We start from the raw sequence: 18224 nt of genomic DNA, 5'->3' as shown, positions 1-18224 counted from the left end.
ACAAAAGATAAAATATTATGTCTAATCTAAGGAGCAATTTTATATCAATATATATATGTACCTATAGAAACGAAATTTTTAAATGAATCTAACTCTACCGTGTTGTTTGGTTCAGTTCAGCTGGTAGTGATCCTCTAAATGTATGGTAAATAAGTAATATCAGTAATAGAGCAGTTTATATAAATTGATATTTCTAGAAATGAAATTATCAGATATCTTGTATATCTTTGCCTGTTACGCGCACTCTGCGGATTTTTGCAATTTTCTATAAATTCACGAACATGCGAAGTCTATAAATAACCGAAAGAATAAAAACTACGATACATATTACGTCAAGGTAAAAAGTTGCGTCAACTAAAAATTTCAAATATTTCATGTCTCCAACATCGAACTTCACGGTGCTTCATCTCTGAACACTGACAAGAAATCATCCACCGAGGAAAGCACTTTGTCCTATCTGGTTGAATGATGAAACTCGAATAGATAACATAGAGAAGGAGAGAGGCGTAGATAAGACGAGTGAGATAAGCCGGATAGGGAGAGAAAGAGGTCCTTTTTCCGTGGTCTCGACAAAGGGAGGGATTCCAGAGAAAGGCAGAAGAGGAAAGAGAGAAGGCCCACGCCCACACGCGACGTTGACAGAAAGAAAAAGATCGTGTCGCGATGTGGACGTGGTTCGCACCAGACTGACTGACTGATCCTCTCAGCGGCGCGTCTTTCAATACGCGCGCGGCCGCGGACCAACGCTGATTGCCGTCGTTCACTGCGACGCGTTTCGTCTGCGCCTTTTGTTGCCAAATCGCCAGAACTACGTTTACGCGTGACTCCCGCGGCGACTACCGCGCGATTACTTCACTGCCAATTCACGCAATAACTTTCTCTTCCTTTGACAACGACGAGGGAATCACGAGTATCGGGGAAAAATGTGAGTCAAATAACAATTGGTAGCAACAAACGCATTCGAACGTATTTTGAGCAAGATTGGTAAATGAGAATTTCGACGTGGAGGAAGTTTCAATCATTTTCAGAATGGAAATTAATATTTGAAAGTATAGTTCCGAAATTGGAATGACTTAAATAGAGGCACTCTAATTTAATATAGCCTTGGAACGTACTTACAATAACATTCGTATACTTCAAATTTATTAGAACGCTTAAAATTTTGTTTGATTATATTAAATTTAATTTAACTTAATTTTATTTTATTTACTTAGGCAATTTGTTCCCTTGTGCACGAGGTGAATTCTTGTTTAATGTTTCAGTATTTTCGGAGATGTAAAAAAATTCTGGGATATTCATACACTTTTCTATTGGATCGCACGATTGTCGGTTAAATTAAATGTTTCAAAATATACCCGATAAACATGAAAATTCGAGATAGAGAAATCGAAGGTTAAAGATAAAAAGCTAAAAAGACAAGAAGATCTTTCGTTTCTTACGACCCAGTTTACGTAGGGTTAAAGACACTCGATCTTATGCAATCAAATTTCAAAAGTAATATCCAATTGGCCACGGTACTATTCAAAACAACCGATAAGTCTCTCGATTCTAAATAAGAAACTAAAAAGGTGGTAAGGCGACAGCAACAGGGTTAATTGCAGCGTATCTATTCGCGAAAGCGAGCACAAGGCTAAGGTCGCGATCGCCGCGCGGTTCGATCGTTCGATCATTTCGTTTTGGTTGGCCGTGGTGGTTCGTAATGCAAATGGACGAGCGCCGCTGTCGAACGTCCCCGAGTGACACACGGGCGTCGCGACTCGGCCTGAACTCCACCCGTGAAATCAGGCTGCGCTGACGTGTTACAAGACAGCCGCACGCAGAGGGCAAACGTAGCACTTAACACCAGCCCGTCGTCGGGCTCTCGAGTCACGCCGATTATCTCGACGATCGACTCGCTTGGAATCCGATCGATTAAACAGTCGCGATGAAACGAGACGAATTCAAGCACGAAATTCGACGACGTCGAAAAAAGAAGGAAATTCGACATGATTTCCGTTATTAAGGCGAAATTATATCGCACAAGAGAGGGAATGGTGAATTTTTGGACAGAATATCGGAGGCACGTCGATTTTTCGAGATTCTCGCGGCGTGCGTTCCCTTTTTCAGGCCGAACGAATTCTGAAGCGGCGACTGAGTTAAATTTAGCCGGCTGAGGTCGAAAAACGAACTCATCGTGACTCTCGAAGCCACTCGCGTTAGCTGGCTAGGGGAACACGGTTATCGTTCGACCGAGAAGAAAAACCGAGGTGTGCTATCGAAAGTAATTCACGGCTCGCTGGATTATCGAAATATCGTTTGCATACGTGGAATGTCTTGCACAATTTTTTATAAATAATCAATGTGTAAGAGATCGACACGTATAAACTAATTAAGACTGGAATGTAAATCTTGGGAGAACGGCTTATTCGACGTCGATGTACGGACCAAGATACGGAGGCAATGTTGAAAATGACGTTGCGAAATATTTACGAAGTTTAATACTACTCATTTTTCGGCTGTGAAGCTGAAGATATTTGATCTGATTACTGAGAAACGACACTATGTGAAAAACAAGAGAATTCTTCGTGTAATTTCATGCTTAAAGATGATAGCTCGTGATAGACAAGTGATTTAATTGGAAGATGAAACTTCTCTGGCATGTTCTGCAGTATCAGTTAAGAAGTTCTACGGAACGTTTTTTGGAACAGATCTGGAATACTCGTTTTACTAACTTTAACACCAGAGATTTGTAACAACATATGTAGATATTTCAAAAAGCAGATAAATATAAATATTATAAAATGGCAAGATATGAGAAGATATGAATGAACCGAAAACCACCCCAGGACGTTGAATGACACTACGAAATAGCTATCTATAACATTATAAAGCCACATTCGTACTTAAACACTTTATATTGATATTTATATTATATTTATATTGAGATATTGATAGAATAATGAAATTGCCAATAATAAGCAGGTTATGAATATCAAAAATACTCCAAAATAACAATAGAAATTTTATAAATATTATATAAAACGATAGACCTGAAGAACCAAAATCTACCCGAGGATATTAATGAAATCTCGAAATAGTCACATATCACAAGAAAACTGTGTTCAGAATTAAACGTTTCCCAAGAAAGCAAAAAGAGTACTAAAAGTACCATAAAGAAAGAAAAAGGCAGAAGAAAAAACTTTGTAAAGAACCGAAATTCACCCCAGGATATCGGTGAAATCTCGAAACAGCCACTTTATAGTCGACGAATCGAGTATCTGTCCCATTGCTCGGGCTCCAGTCGGGAAGTCGTAGGATCCCGAGTCGGAGGGTCGTTCTCGCGCTCGATTTACCCGAATGCATCCGGTGTGGATCGTCGTTGAGACGTCCTTACGGGCACAGTTTCGCAGACGAGGACGGAAGTGGAGCGGTAACGCGCGTGTTCGCACGTACAGTGCGGCGGGCTCGTCCCTCTGATCCTCTAATAGGATTTATGCGTTCGGGCTCGATTACCCTCGCTCGAAAGGATAACACCGGGCTCGAAGTACGACGTAAGCGTGTTGACCGCGTTAATTTCACCGCACGATCGATTAATCAGCTGGGAAAAAACAGCTCGCAGACGAACACGATCGGACACAACCGAAAACGCAGAGAGGTGGCGAGTCTCGATTTGAAGGGACGCAAAAATCGCGCGACACGAAGGACAAGAGGACGAGCAGAGGAACGGAATGCGTGCCGCAAGCGCGAGAAACCTTTCGTAGCTGTGGGAGTGCTCATGAGAAAAATCCGAAAGAGAATTTGGTCGCAGCGGAATCTACTCGCAAACAAAAAACTAACGCGTTCGTGGAACACCAAACACTATTCTTTTGGAAGAAAATCGCGCGAAACACGTGCCCTCTCTCCATCTTCCTCTTCATCTTCTACCACAACTACCGCAATAACGATAAAGCCAACGCGCGGTGACGCGAAACGAGGGGGAGATTTCCGTTCACGTAGGCAACTCACGTAGCGTCGCGGTTCTTTCGCGATCGTATATCTAACGGCTCGTCCCGAGCAAAAATCTTTGTCAAATAGTTTTCTTCGCACCTCTTTCAACGTATTCTCCTCTCTTCGTTACCTCCCCTAAGGGTTTATCGGAAAGACCAGTCCAGATACCAAGAATCTTCGTGCCTAAGCCTCGTGTGTGATTTTTCTGAACGAACTCTCAACTGAACCATGCGATGTTAAAGATAACGACGAGACAAGAAGCGAAAGAAAGTGGAGGACGAGGAAGAAAGAAGAATAGTCAAAAGAAGCTTCTCCTGCTGGCTCGCGTTACACCCGCTCCTTTCGGTTTCTGCTTTCTGAGTTCCTGCGTGAGTACGATCGGAAGGCGACCGAGAGACAGGCTGAATCGCAGCTACGACGACGGAATGCGTGTCCACTGGGCTTCGTTTCGCTGGCTGAAAACGACGGGACGCCGTGATCTCTTCTTTTTTTCGAGGTCCACTCTAGCCGAGCGGCGCGCGAGCGAACGCTTCTCTTATTTGGCGGTCCTTGGCCGAAGCGAGCGGATGGAAGGACGAAGAACACGAGCAACCGGCAGCATCGACGATCCTCTTTCGGGGTAGAGAAAGAGAAACGAGAGATGTACACCGAGAGAGTTGGGCCGAGCAGAGATACACAAAGGTGAGGGGGATGAGACAGAGAGTGCCGATCCTCCCCCACTTCCTCCCTTTGGTCGTCCTCTTCCTTTCATGCGAGCCGGCCCGTTAATCCTCCACGGATCCCGCCAGGATCCCACGGAGATGCACCGAGAGAATTTGCATACAAGATCTCCTGGCATCTTCCCCTTCTCCTCCTTCTACCGAGTCTTCTCTTCTGAACAGTCTCTACTCCGTCCTCTTTGCTCCAAGGGTAGAAGATGCAGGATCCTTTTCGTCGTCGCCGTCGCTGTCGCGACCCGCTTCCCGCTATTCCCGCTTCGGCTCTGTCGGTTTCACCTCTCCTTCTCATCCTCTCGATCGAGAAACTCGTCCCTTCGAATGCGACTCGCGGGTAACTTTGTATATACGCCGCTTTCTGTGAGGGTAGAACCTCGCGGTCAGAAAGGGATTCAGTAGGGAACAATGGACGAGACCGTCCATTCGAATTCAAGGTAAGCGACGACCTTGGGGACTAAAGAATTTAGAGGAGTTTAAATCTTAAGACGCGTGGTTGATGAAAGTTGGAAATTTTTCACGCGTATTCGGAAGATACCGTACAGTGATTTTAAACGTAGAAAATATGCCAAGCGTGTCTATCAAGTTGTGGAAGATGAAATTAATTACTATATCACTTGATCCCTAAAGAAGCTAGCAGCAACATTTACGAAGCGTAACTACGAAGTATGTATAATTTCTATCAGACGTGTTTTACACGGAGAACCCGAAGTGTGACAATTTGTACTTGTTCATTCACCACCTTCCAAGCCTGACTTGCCACGAATCACGAGCTAGGAACATGACACATAAATGAAGCCAAGACGCACATCTAAGTGACAGATTCGTACATTAGTCAAAATTTCGCCTATCAGTCAACGACGAAACATTTCAAATTCGAATGTCATTTTATGTGTCTTCGTCCATTCGTCAACAATATGTCGAGTCAGTCCAATTTTCCGGAAGTGGCTGGCGACCACAACGAACAAAAGTCGGCGAGCCGTAATCCCGTAGGAAAACTCATTCGATCCGGTAACCCCGAAGAATTTGACGCGGGTCTCCCGCTCCACGGAGCTTCCCCTTCGGAGTTAATCCGAGCCATATACGCGAGCGATTACCGTTAATTATATTTTCCTGGCCTCTCACCAGCACGCAGGCCTGTGTTTGCGCGTACCCGCTACTCATCCCTCGTCCTCGTCTGCGAGCACGTGGCGTGGCGCTCGTGTGCGTGCGTGTTTTCGCTATGGAACGTGGGGTGGCCCTTACGAACTGCGTGGGAAGGGTGTGCACGAACTCCCGTGCTTGGTCTCCCTCGTCGTCGACGACGAGACTCCCGTGCTCCTCCCTTACCGTTAATACAGGCTACGTCGAGCGAAGGGCAGGTTTAAATTGGCACCAATTACCAGCAAAACACCCTCCGCGTACTTTCCACCCCCATCTACTTCCCCCCTCCTCTCTCTCTGTTCTCCCTGAAGCGTTGACGCCCGCTGTGCGTGGCATCCGCTCCACGAAACCACCCTTCAGAAAAGAAAGTCCACCCCTAAGTGGCGCAACGATATTACATTATGAAAATATACATCCCCAGCTGACGTAGCTAGTCGCCCCGACGATGTTATTATCGGCTGCCTCGCAGTTTTGCACCACGACCACGAGTTTTGGAAAGACAAGGTTAGAAAGACAAGGTTGGAAAGACGAGGTCCTCTGTTCTTCCGCGTTGGGGAAGTTTAAGTGGAAACTGGTGCGAGTGGTTGATGTTACTGGTACGATATAATCGTATATACAATACTGTAGATAGCTGTTTGAACACCTGATGTAATTCAATCGAAAGACTTTCCGTAATTTTTATTACGTTAATGTTATATATTGTATTATTATTGTTATATATTACGTTAGATTTTCGTAATATTTTTAAAGTTACGTTGGAAGTTTCTCTGTTGTTGGAGCCTTACCTGATATTAATGTCGCTTTACAATAAAACAGGAGAATTTTAATATGGCGTAAATGAAAATGTAAACGATTTATTAGATCTGAAGATGTAAATGTTTAAAAAATCGCTGACAAGTTGCGAAATTTAATTTCTTCGATAGTTCGAAGATTTGAAAAAGGATAAAAGAACACACGCTTAACTTCAAAAAATAAATGAAAAGATTTCAGTAATACGAAGCCAATCGACAATGAATTGAATTTTATAACTGCTTTTCTATGTTTTCAAATGTTTATGGTTGATAGTGCATATATTACGATGGACATTTGTTCGTTAATTATAGAGACGTTTAATCGGGGATAGTTTCGATATTCGACGGAATATATTACGTCACTATCTATGACTACGATTATCGATTCGTTGTATAGAATCAATTAGAAACACCGTTTCATAATAATCATGTAATCCGGATAACTATTAGAATCTCGAAAACCAGTCTCGAAAGCCTGAAACACCAATGTAATGGTGTTCTTTACGAAATCTTTATATATACAAAAATTATCGAGAAAGGAGCCAAAACATTCGTCACCAAAAATCGTCTACACATGATTCGTGTATAAACTCGAGTCACAGACGAATAACATAACGTAAACTCACAGACAAAATTGAGTTGAAACTACCGTCACGAGCAAATTACCGCGGATTTATCTATCTTAGGTAAGAGGCACGTGTACACAGAAATTGCTTAACGTCTCGATAGGGAATTTTCCACGAGATGAGAAGATTTACGAGTGACATCACATGACGTCTTTACCTATTCGTACACGCGTGTCGTTGACGAAGAAGACGATGTTACATGATGACATCAAAACGTATGTTTACTATACGTATAGTTTGGCAAGTTTACTAGTATAGACAGTCGGTTCTAATGTCACGTAACGCAATTGATCCGTTTACTCGTTATACTTATCGCGAACATGGGTCTGAAATAAGCGTGTGATGGTTACACATCTTTAGGAAGGTCTCTATGGTCGCGTGGGTGTGGGAACGCGGCTCTCCGGACGTTTGTATCGCGCGGTTTTGCGGCGATCGAAGCGGATTTTCCTTTGTGGCTGGTGCGGTCGAGATGCGAGGAAAAAACGACGACGCGGCCATCAGCAGCCTCGCTTTCGTTCAGGATTTATGAATATTACCTCGTGAGCACGTTCCTTATTACGTACTTGGGTTGGACAGACAGGTAAACATTGATGGCGGGGTAAAATTTTTGTTAACGAAATTGGGGTGTTCTCTGTTGTATTATTCAATTTTTGTATTTTTCTATCAAATGAGCATGTAATTTTCAAAAGTTACTTATGGAAGTATATCTAGGTGAAACTATGAATGTTCTATTAATAGAATTTGAAATTCGAAGGCAGATAGTATTATCTTCTTCATAAATTTTTTATAAATTTCCAAAATTCAGTAATACGTAATTAGAGAAAACAAACTACAGAACGTCTAGTTTCCATGATATTATAGAAGATACAGCATCAACTTTCGGAAACTATTTTCGCCCCTTCAATATAGACGAGTGGTGATGCAAAATTTTCGATATATTTTCGTGGATAAGACACGAATTAAATATATTTCGTTCATGGTGAAAAATTGTAAAGTAGAATAAAAAAGTAAATAGCAATCTAGTGTTCTTAATTAAATCGTTCTTAATTAAATATTCCAATAGAAATAAATATTCCAACAGTATATTTAAAGTATTTTATTAAAGTGTAATTCAGGAATCAACCTTAAAGTTTAAGAAATAGTTCGGCATGAAGAAAAAAGAAACGAGGTCTAAGAAACGGAGTTATGTGGCATGCACCATAGCTGCTTCGGGAATATTTTGAATAATCGTCGGTCTCGGCACATATATCGTTGTGAAAAATTGCTTAAGTGGTAGGTGCCAAGTGATGTGTATACGTGTAGTGTTGCGTATCACGGATGAGAAATGAGCATCATGGCTTTCATACCCAGGACGACGCAACGTTGTAACTTAATTAATATGCAAACGGGAATATATGTATTATACATTTTAGATTCATCCCTCATTCTACTCACAATGAGAATATTATCAACTGACCCACTGACAAAGACATTATTTCGAATTTTCTTCGTTCATATGTACTTGTATGCTTTACTTCTACTATAAAAGTCAATTAAGTGTTTCTCCCCATTATTAACGCACTCGATCTTCTTTTGGAAGAATGAACGCTGCTTTGATTGTATCGTCAATTAAAGATTGTACGTGACTTCAATCTAAACCATTAAAACAGTCAATCGACTAGTGAAATTGCTCGAATAATTACGAGTATCAGTGTGTATCCAAGAACAAAATTTTCCCATGGTAGAAATTATATAATTATCTTTAATACTTTTCTCAAGGAAAAAGATGAATAATTGTGTTAAAAAGAAAAATGCTTAATTACCGGCTGTCCAAATCGAGCAGTTACATCGAAAGACATTCAGGCAATATGGTAGGTACACGATAAAATTTAATCTGAACTCTTCCGAGAGCTTCATAGCGGCGCTAATTTCTCCACGGTCGCAATTGGAACGATGGCGACTGGTCAAACGGGTCCGATAAACAGCGGCCAAAGAATGGCACTGTTCTCGCGATATAATCGCCGGCTGTCCTCGCGATTATTGTCGGGAAACGGGTGTGCCGGACCGTCTTGTATCGCGTTACAACGCTACACGTACCGGTACGCGCATCATCTCGCAAAAGGGAAAGAGGAAGATCCGTACGACAACCGGGCAAAAGTCTGGAGAACGCGAGGATGTCGAAGAGCAAGCAAGAAAGAGCGAGGACAGACGAAAGGCGAGAGGAGGGAGAAGGAAAGGATAATTTATTATGCTGTCAGTATGTCGCTCACAATGACCGCCTCCTCGATTTTAGTGACATGGCGATTATCGTCGCAACCGATCTCAGCCGATCATCGTTAGCATGAATAACGTGACAATGGTAATCCCTTTCGTGAAAGTGCTAACGGCCATATACGTGCCGCGACACCAGATGTCGCTCTGAGAATGTAGAAGAGATCGTTGTTGCGAACCCCGACGAAGAAGAAGAAGAAGAAGAATATGGAGGAGGAGAAGAGGAGGAGAAGGCGCGAGGACATTCACCACGAAGCACGAACGGGCCTCGACACGTGGCGCGTATATACGCGTTCGTCACTCGATGAAACGCTTCTAAAAATATTTAGCGGCGGGACGAGCACCGAGAAAAAATGAGGAAAACAAGAGGACCGGAGGGTTCGGTTTTAATTTGGCTAGTGGAACGCAAAGTTTCGCGACGCGACGCGAGTATCGCCCACGTGATTGCCATTCTGCATCCCTTCCGGAAAGATCAAACGTGTCTTAGATCATGTCATAATCTTTGGTCTAAAATTAAAAAAGGCTTTGTTAAATCTTTCGTTCTTCGCGAATAGTATCGTAAATCATTTGATTTTCGAAATGTCAAAGTGCTCGTTTAAATTACTTTTTTGACATATAGCATGCAGAAAAATGATATGTTTGTAGCTCCTGAATAATTTGTGAGCGAATGAGTTAAAACATTTTCTATAGACACAAAATTAATTGTACGCTTTGTCACTTGTTTCGATCTAATTTAATCTATCAACATATCACTATGATAACTGATGCCACAAATATTAACGCATTAAACCCTGCGATAATCATCCTGAAAACAATTCTAAAAATTATTTTACCACCACAAGAGACGAATTATCGCAATTCGTCGTAAGAGAGGTATTCTTTGGGGGCGAGTGACTATCGGGGATATAAAGGTACGATCAAGGGAGCGAAGAAGACTTCTTACGCGTTACGTTCGCCGAGGTAAGAATCTGTCCGTCCCTCTTGGTTCCCCGGGGGCGGCGAAATATTCTCGAAGCAGTTTCCAAGGGTTGATCGCAGCGTGGATCGCGAAGGGTAGGTTAGGAGGCCGTTCCTCTCGCCACGGAAGAGGCCAGCCTCGAAACGGGGGTGGGTTTTCGGGGGATGGAAAGTGGCCCTGTTACAAGTTTTACTGCAGTTTTGCGGCTCGGAACAGCGAGCGCGTAACGGCAGGCAATTGAATTTAAATATTCAATTATGCGATGTGTAAATGAAATAGAAGTCTTATGCAAATCGCTACACGCGCCGAGGGTTGTTGCAAATTTAAAGGGTTAAATATTTATTAGCGGAGGGTTAACCGAGATTTATGGCCAAGCTTCTGCTAATATTCCCTCGTCGCGTCCGGTGTGTGTCGTTCCTCCAGGGAATATCGTCCACGTTGTTCCTCTCTGCAGCCTCGTCTTCGCAATTTGATGATCGATATCCACTCGCTCTCTCGAAAACGATCCACATCGTCCTTGAGCCAAAATCGAGGCGAATCCAGCGAAATCTTTACCACGCCGAACGCGTTTCCCTGACTCATGTCTTAATTAATTCCCACGATCTCGATGGACGAGTTTATCGTTCCAGGAATCGTCCCTATCCTCGCGATTCGCCGTGTATTCGCCATTATTGTCACACGTCGAGAGGACGAAGGCGTCTTCCCTTACGCTCAAGCGTTCGACGATGAGTCGAGGGAATTTAATTAAGCCGATCGCAATTACACAACCAACGACGACTACGAGCATGACGAAGACGACGACGATGACGACGACATAGACAACGAGGAACAGCGACGATCGGAGCGCGTTATTCAACATAGTACGATGACGACGCACAGCCGTGCGTTGACGCTTTAATTAAAAAAGACACGAAGGTGTTCTGCATGCACAGGAATAGGAGCTGGAGGCTTCGTTTTTTTTATCTCGAGCGAAGATCTCATTGGTATCGGTGTTTTTTTTTCTTAATGGAAATTACCAGGCAAGTGAATGTATTGTTCATCTCTCGTAATTCATTCATATTCTTTTTCTTTTTTTAACTCAACAAAAGGCTAACATTTATTTATAATGAAAATACGTTGATTGAGACAATAGTTTAAACAAGTTTATCATTATCGGTAATATATTATCGCTATGTAATGCTAGTCGTATACAATTGTTCGGGTGAGTCCGCCTTCTTTTTATTTTCTCGTCGCTTCTTCTTTTTCCTTCATCTCTTTTCTTTTCGATACTACGCCCGATCCTTCTCCGTACCAAATCTCATCCAATCGTTCCTTAAGCCTACGTTTAGGTAAAAGATGTAGTCGTAAACACACATACATGCACAATGTCCGTCGATGTGTACAAGAGAGCGAAAGAGAGCGTCTCTCCCGACGCGCGTCAATAATTATGTGCCGTCGGTTAATTGAAACAGCGTGTACACGTGTGTCTTCTCTTTGCCGCTGAATATACGTGTATGATTTACGTGTGCGAGTGTGCCGCGTATGTCTCTCCCTATAGTTGTGACTGCTTGTGTGTTCCGTGTGTGCGCGCGCGTGCGTGTCGTGTCACCCTCAACGTGTCCGTATGCGTTTCGTAAACTCATTCAACTACTCACGCGCGTATACATATGTGACTTTGCACGGTGAAAGAGTAAAGTCTCGTCTCGACTAAACGTTAACAATCGCACGAAACAAGATACGAAACGGACAAAATCTAAAAACGAAGAATGAAGTACGTACAATGTTATTCGACGAAAGAAAAGAATAAGAATAAAAGAAGAAATATAGGCGACATCCTCGACAAACGATCGGTATTTTATCACTTGATAGAAGGAGGAATCGATCGAACGGCGATTGCTCGCCTCCTCTCGCCTTTACGAGAGCTTCCTCAATGTTCGTCGAGGCCAGCCTCGCCCGCCCAAAAATAATAAGTGTACAGAGCACGTGAGACGCAAGCCATATCGACCGAACATCTCCGTGAAACGATTCGACCACGATCGCAGAGAGATCCATGCATTATCGCGAAATTGAAAACATTAGATCGGTGGAAAAGCTCGTTCTATCGATGCACTAAACTGATATACGCGTTAGATTGTAATACGATACATCTTCGTAATAACTGATCCCTAACTGTCAGTCTCTCGTTATACTTTAAGTAGGAAACTGTCGCAATGAATAACAAATGTGACAATTTATCAACAATTTATTCGAATAAAACGAACTTTTCCATCGAAATCATATTAAAATCGAAGGAAAAACAACAAACGTGGCTCGCGATCTTCAATCAGGAAATGAATCGTGTACAAATAAAAACAAGTAGATTCGTCCCGATTTGTCTCTCGTGTCACAGCATCGACTGTCAAGCGATCGTGGTCAATCGACACATGCTTCATTCGCGTCGAAGCCATTAATTAGTAAGATTTTGATTAATGATAATTAAGTACACAGTCTGAGCGCACGCGTGAGCGCCTGCCCTGCACCTATGGCACTATGTATTCACATCAGTTTTATCATCACCTATGCGTGGTTCATCTCGTGAACGCGCTCGAGAAGACGCTCCGCGTGTGACGTGGATCCGGTCGTTCGTTCGATAAGCGTAAATTGGAGCAAATCTGTTTTTGCGTAAACTTCTAATAATCGTAGTAAGTACAAAACTTTTCGATCAAGTTCTATATGTGTCGAGAACAATAGCACGAAAAGAAATTATTAAAAAAGACAAAGGAAGAATATCACGTAAATATCGCGATGCAACGATCAATTATATATTCTCTATTTTCTACTATAAAGTTGCGGTAATCAAAAAATATACAAATTCCAACGATTCTCAACTGGAAGACGCAACAAACGAGAATTGAATAATCACAAAAATAGGCGTAAAAAAATGTACAAATCCGCGCGGTGAACAAAAAAAAAAAAAAAAAAATGAACAAACGAGACTTATAATAGGAAAACGCAGCTTATCCTCCAGAGCGAAATATGTAAAAATTGAGCGTCGTTATGGATACATACAATGTAATGATCGAATAGAAGACACTTCGGAGAACACCGGTAGCGCGGTTCTCCATTTCTTCAGCCCGGTCTCTTCAAACATGGCAACTTCCATCGCGCTGTCTGTGTTCCGTTCGACACTCCACCGTGTGTCGTTTCCCAGGATCCATAGCGTTATTTTTTTCAGGGGGAGAAAGAAAGAAAAGCCGAGAGACCCGTGTTCGAGGTCTCTCGACCCTAGGTTCGGCACTCGTAACTAGGGTTCCGACCGACTGGTGCCGAAGCCCACCTTCCAACCTCCGTACACACCCTTGCATTTGTCTTTCTTTTTTTCAATCGTTGCATAATATATGTTTATTATTGAAATCTTTCATCATTATATTTTTGTTTCGTTATATTTTTTCGTCTTTTGGTTCTTGCATTTCGTCATTTATTTCAGATCCTAATTTGGGGTTGGTCATGTAAAAGGAGCAAAGGGAGAACATTGAAGCACGAGGAGCCTTGGAGAACGTTCCTCCCTCGTCTGGTGCCCTGCGCCCTGTACCCTATTTCCGCGTTACGTACCTGCCGTCAGTGATCAACGTTTGTTCCCCATAGACTCTACTCTACATGTATATACATTATATACTTGCATGGTAATTGTGTATATATTTCCCTCTGATAGTAAATGTGTATCGTTGCGTATACCGGTAGATCATGTACCTGGCAGCGTACACCCGCGAGACGATTTGGTTCAAATGTTCGCGTGTGTCCGCTTGTATAAGTCTCTCGTGTGCTCCTGTGATTCATAACGATCGTGTTCTGTATATTAGTCTATAGATGTGTGTATGTATGTATTCGTATAAGTGAGTGTCAGCAAATCGCATGTGTATCGGTTCGCGTGTAGAAAATGCTAATTTCCAGGGTCAAGGAGCTCTCGAGGCTCGTTTCCTACGACGGGCACCAGCTGGGGAGCTCGTACGGCTCCTTCTGCCTCTTGCTTCTCTCGATACCCCTTCTTATCAGTGTATATGCAGAAAGTTTCATCTTTTTGTTGTTTTTTTTTTTATTGTTCTTTATTATTATTTCCCTTTTTTGTTTTATTTTTACTGCAGGGTTATTAAGTACGGGGATTGGGGGTGGACCTCGCGCGCCCTGCCGGCCAGGACTTGTACCTCACACAACTCCCTAGTTACGAGTACCGAGACCTAGTGTTCTGGTGATGATAGTTCGATCGCGTACGACTTCTGGGCATCTCGCTCAGTTCTCTGCTCTTGTCGCTGTTTTTCACGCGCTTCACCGTGGGTGTCTCCGTTTTTGCTCTCTTTCGATCGCGTGCATCTTCGAGATCGAGTCTCGATTTTTCCGTAGATCGTCACGAGACACCCTGCTTAATATACCCTTGATAGATTCCTAGACTACCACATTCTTAAATTTATAATTTGAAATGATCGAGTTTCGTATCCATTCAGTGTTCAGAGATATAGGAATATGCTTGCTGAAGATCTATCGATGTACTTTAAGCAGGGTGAAATCGTCGAGACCGCTCTATCGCTGTACAATTAACAACGCTGTCCCTTCGTGTCCTTTTTTCAATCAGATCAACGTCAGTTGCGCTTGTTCCGCCCGGTAACCACTAATCGAAAGCTACTAATAAGTTAAAAACTATTTTACGTCTACTACCGCTGAACGACTCTTTCTACGAGCGTTCCTATCATTCATTCTCACCTTTTTCTCTAGCACTCGCTCTCATTCGCACTCTCATCGTTTCCACTCTCCGTTGCACACGTACTCCATTCTTAAATTAGAAATAACTTGAACAAGTTTTCCCGTTTAAAAATAGACACAAAATTCATTTTGTTACGCGTTATAAGCCTTACATCCTATTACGTATATTCTCATCACGATTAATAGTTCGGTTCAGCAATGAATTCGCATCGCTCACGCCCCGACGCGATGTCCACGAACGACCGTCTCGTCGTTTTCACTCGTCCTCTCTTTCATATTCTCCTCTCTTTCGCGCTTGTTTCTGATCTATTTTCTTCTTTTCTCGCTCGTTTTCTTTTTTTCCTCTACCCAAACACGATACTATGGTCCACGACACGCGCGACCTTCCACATTCCCACGAGCCAGGACCATTCAGAAAGCAGACGCCGCGTAGACGATATAACGCCTGTCATAAACACGCCTACCGCTCGCGATACTATCGATCGCGCGATCCGCGACGCTGAGCGCGTTTCCCCGGCTCTGGAGTATCCAAACGGGGAACAATCGAAGGGGACAAACGAAAGAAGACAAAACTAGAGCAAGAAGAACGATTTAGGATTCCCGGGTTTCGACAGACACGCGCGATCTGCTGCTCTCGTTCATCGCGTTCAAAGAACGGGAGATATTGTGTCGTTTAAAATAAATTCAATATATCGATGTTCGAATCGAATTATGTCCTAAAATAAGAGAAACGAATTAAAATAATCTTCTATGTCGAAAGTGTGAAAAGTTGTAAGTCAACTATCGTAAATATTAGTTCGGGTGACTAAAAGAAACGCTATAGGTGGCAACGAATCGCGCGAAACCTAAGAAACGACCTACCTAAACAACTATCGCTCTCGTTTGTGTGCCCCTCGAATGCCTGATCCTCGCCTAACGACCTTCTCTAGCACACCGAGTCGCCGTGCGCGGCCGTTTCTTCGCTATAATGCCCGTGTTTGTTCACGAAATTCCGTGCACTGTGCCGCACCGCGACAGACCTTTCGTTTTTGGAGAACAGAAGGAAAAAGCGGGTAGAGAAAGACAAAAAGAGAAAGAGTGGACGCGTCAGTCGTTTCTTCGGCGGAGCACGTGGCGCGTGAACCACGTGCTACCACGACGACGCTCAAGACCGAAACCAAGGAAGGAAGAAGAAGAAGAAGAAGCAGAAGAAGAAGAAGACGAAGAAGAAGAAGCATAAGCGCTTGAGAACAACAGGTTCGAAACGTAGAATCGATTGCATGAGGTCCCGTTCGGCTATAATAGCTCATCGTGACTGGTTGGACCTCGAAACGGCGGTCTCGGAGGGACGAGGACATCTCCGGACGTGTTTTGAAAGCGGAACACTAGCCGAAAATCGATGTCATCGGACGGCTGGTGTCTCTGACTCGGGACGAATTTAGAAGCGTTCTTCCTCGCTTAGCACGCCGCGATCTTACGTAATCGACCGTAAGAGCGAACTTGCCCGAACTTTGGCTGACACATGGTATTTCCGTATAGAACCATTTGTGGAGAAATTTCTGCGATAAATTTCATTGCACCGTCTGTAGCTTCTAGACGAAGGAGGTAGAGTGGAATCTTTGAGATCCAGTGGTTTCATTTAGCGACCTGAATCAACGCGAGGAAGCCCTCGAAGGAAGAATTCGGAGAATGTTTTGAGACCATGTGTAAAATTATGTACATACGATGTGAACTGAACGGTTTTTCTCTACGGATTGAGCAACGTTTAACAGAGAGAAAGACAGAAAGGTAGTGACAGAGTGGAAGAGAACGGAAGTAAAAGAGAGAAAAAAAACGGAACGTGAATGAACTCAAAAGCCAGCCAAGTGCCAAACAGAATAACACTCGTCCTTTGCTCGGAGCAGTACGAGACACTCGCTAGCAACGTACTGGAAATTCCGACAAGTAGCGCCAGTCCAACAATTCGCGACCTATCGTGTGCGTTACCGTAACCTAACGACCCGTACGTGACACCCCTGCAACCCTCGATTTTTTTCATCGTCGAAACTTGGTTCGTAAGATTTGGACGAAGAAACGAAGTACAAGAGGAAAGTCGAAGAAGACGAAAAAGAAGAAGTGGAAGAAGAAGAAAAAGAAGAGGAAAGAGAAAGTGTTACGAGCAGAACGTGTAGGTACACATCTTTCTTCGAGCGGCTCGCGTGGTTCATTCGGATGGCACTTCTGCCCAGACGTGTACACACGTGACCTCGAGCCACGAGGACGAATCAAGAGGGCGCCGTGCGCGTTCGCGGTGGTTCCCGCTACGGTCAGTCGCGATCGAACCATCCTGACGCATGGGTCACCAGCGATCTCATCAAATCTCTCGTTTCAAAAGACGAAGACGCGACGGGATATAACCACGAGGCTGATCGCAAGATAAAAAGACCGGAGAACGTTCGAACTCCTTTAATTTTCACAGCTGACGAAGAGGAAGTAGATCTCGAAGAAAGATTGTCACCAGAGGGGAGTACGAATGACCGAAACGTCTAGATGACGAAGAATAGCTAGACAGCGTATAAATTGGATAAAGGATCGTAAGAAGAAGAAGAAAAAGAAGAAGATGGAGAAGAAAAAAAAAGAAGTATTAATAGTAGTAGAGGTTGAAACAGAATAACGCGCAATGACAATAGAATTGGAAAAAGACTTAATAGAAGAGGGTAACAGAGGGATAGAAAGAGAAAAGGTCTCACGGTATCGACACGGAAGTCGCGTCGTCTATTACGAGCACGGATAAACGGCCGAGCTGATGCTGTGGTAGGCGGCGAGGGCGGCGTGCGCGTGCGCAGGGGGCGCGGATGCGGCTGCGTGCGGCGAGGTGGCCATCGCGGATGCCGCCGCGGCTGCCATCATCATCTGTTGGTGCGTACGCTTTAGGGAGTTGGGAGTTGTGGCGGCGCTACTTGGGGTAATAGCAGTAGTAGTGGTGGTGTTCGACTGCGGCGCAGGGTGGTGGTTTTGGCTTTGGTTTTGGCTCAGTTGCAAGGGGGTGGTAGTGGCGGTACTGCCGATACCGGCGTGATTATTATTATTGTTATTATTATTCTGG

At 43.6% G+C, this 18224-nt stretch overlaps 1 protein-coding gene across 5 annotated transcripts in view; it reads right to left on the bottom strand.

Annotated features, from left to right (window-relative positions):
* hth (Meis homeobox homothorax) overlaps positions 1 to 18224 on the bottom strand; it is a 502527-nt gene that overhangs the window by 418215 nt on the left and 66088 nt on the right. The window lies entirely within an intron of this gene.

Source organism: Bombus flavifrons, chromosome 13, assembly GCF_040668555.2.
Source record: "Bombus flavifrons isolate JBK064 chromosome 13, iyBomFlav1_principal, whole genome shotgun sequence".
Classification (NCBI taxonomy): Eukaryota; Metazoa; Arthropoda; class Insecta; order Hymenoptera; family Apidae; genus Bombus; species Bombus flavifrons.
The sequence above is the reverse complement of the archived record's forward strand: the minus strand, read 5'-3'. Positions and strand labels throughout refer to the sequence as shown.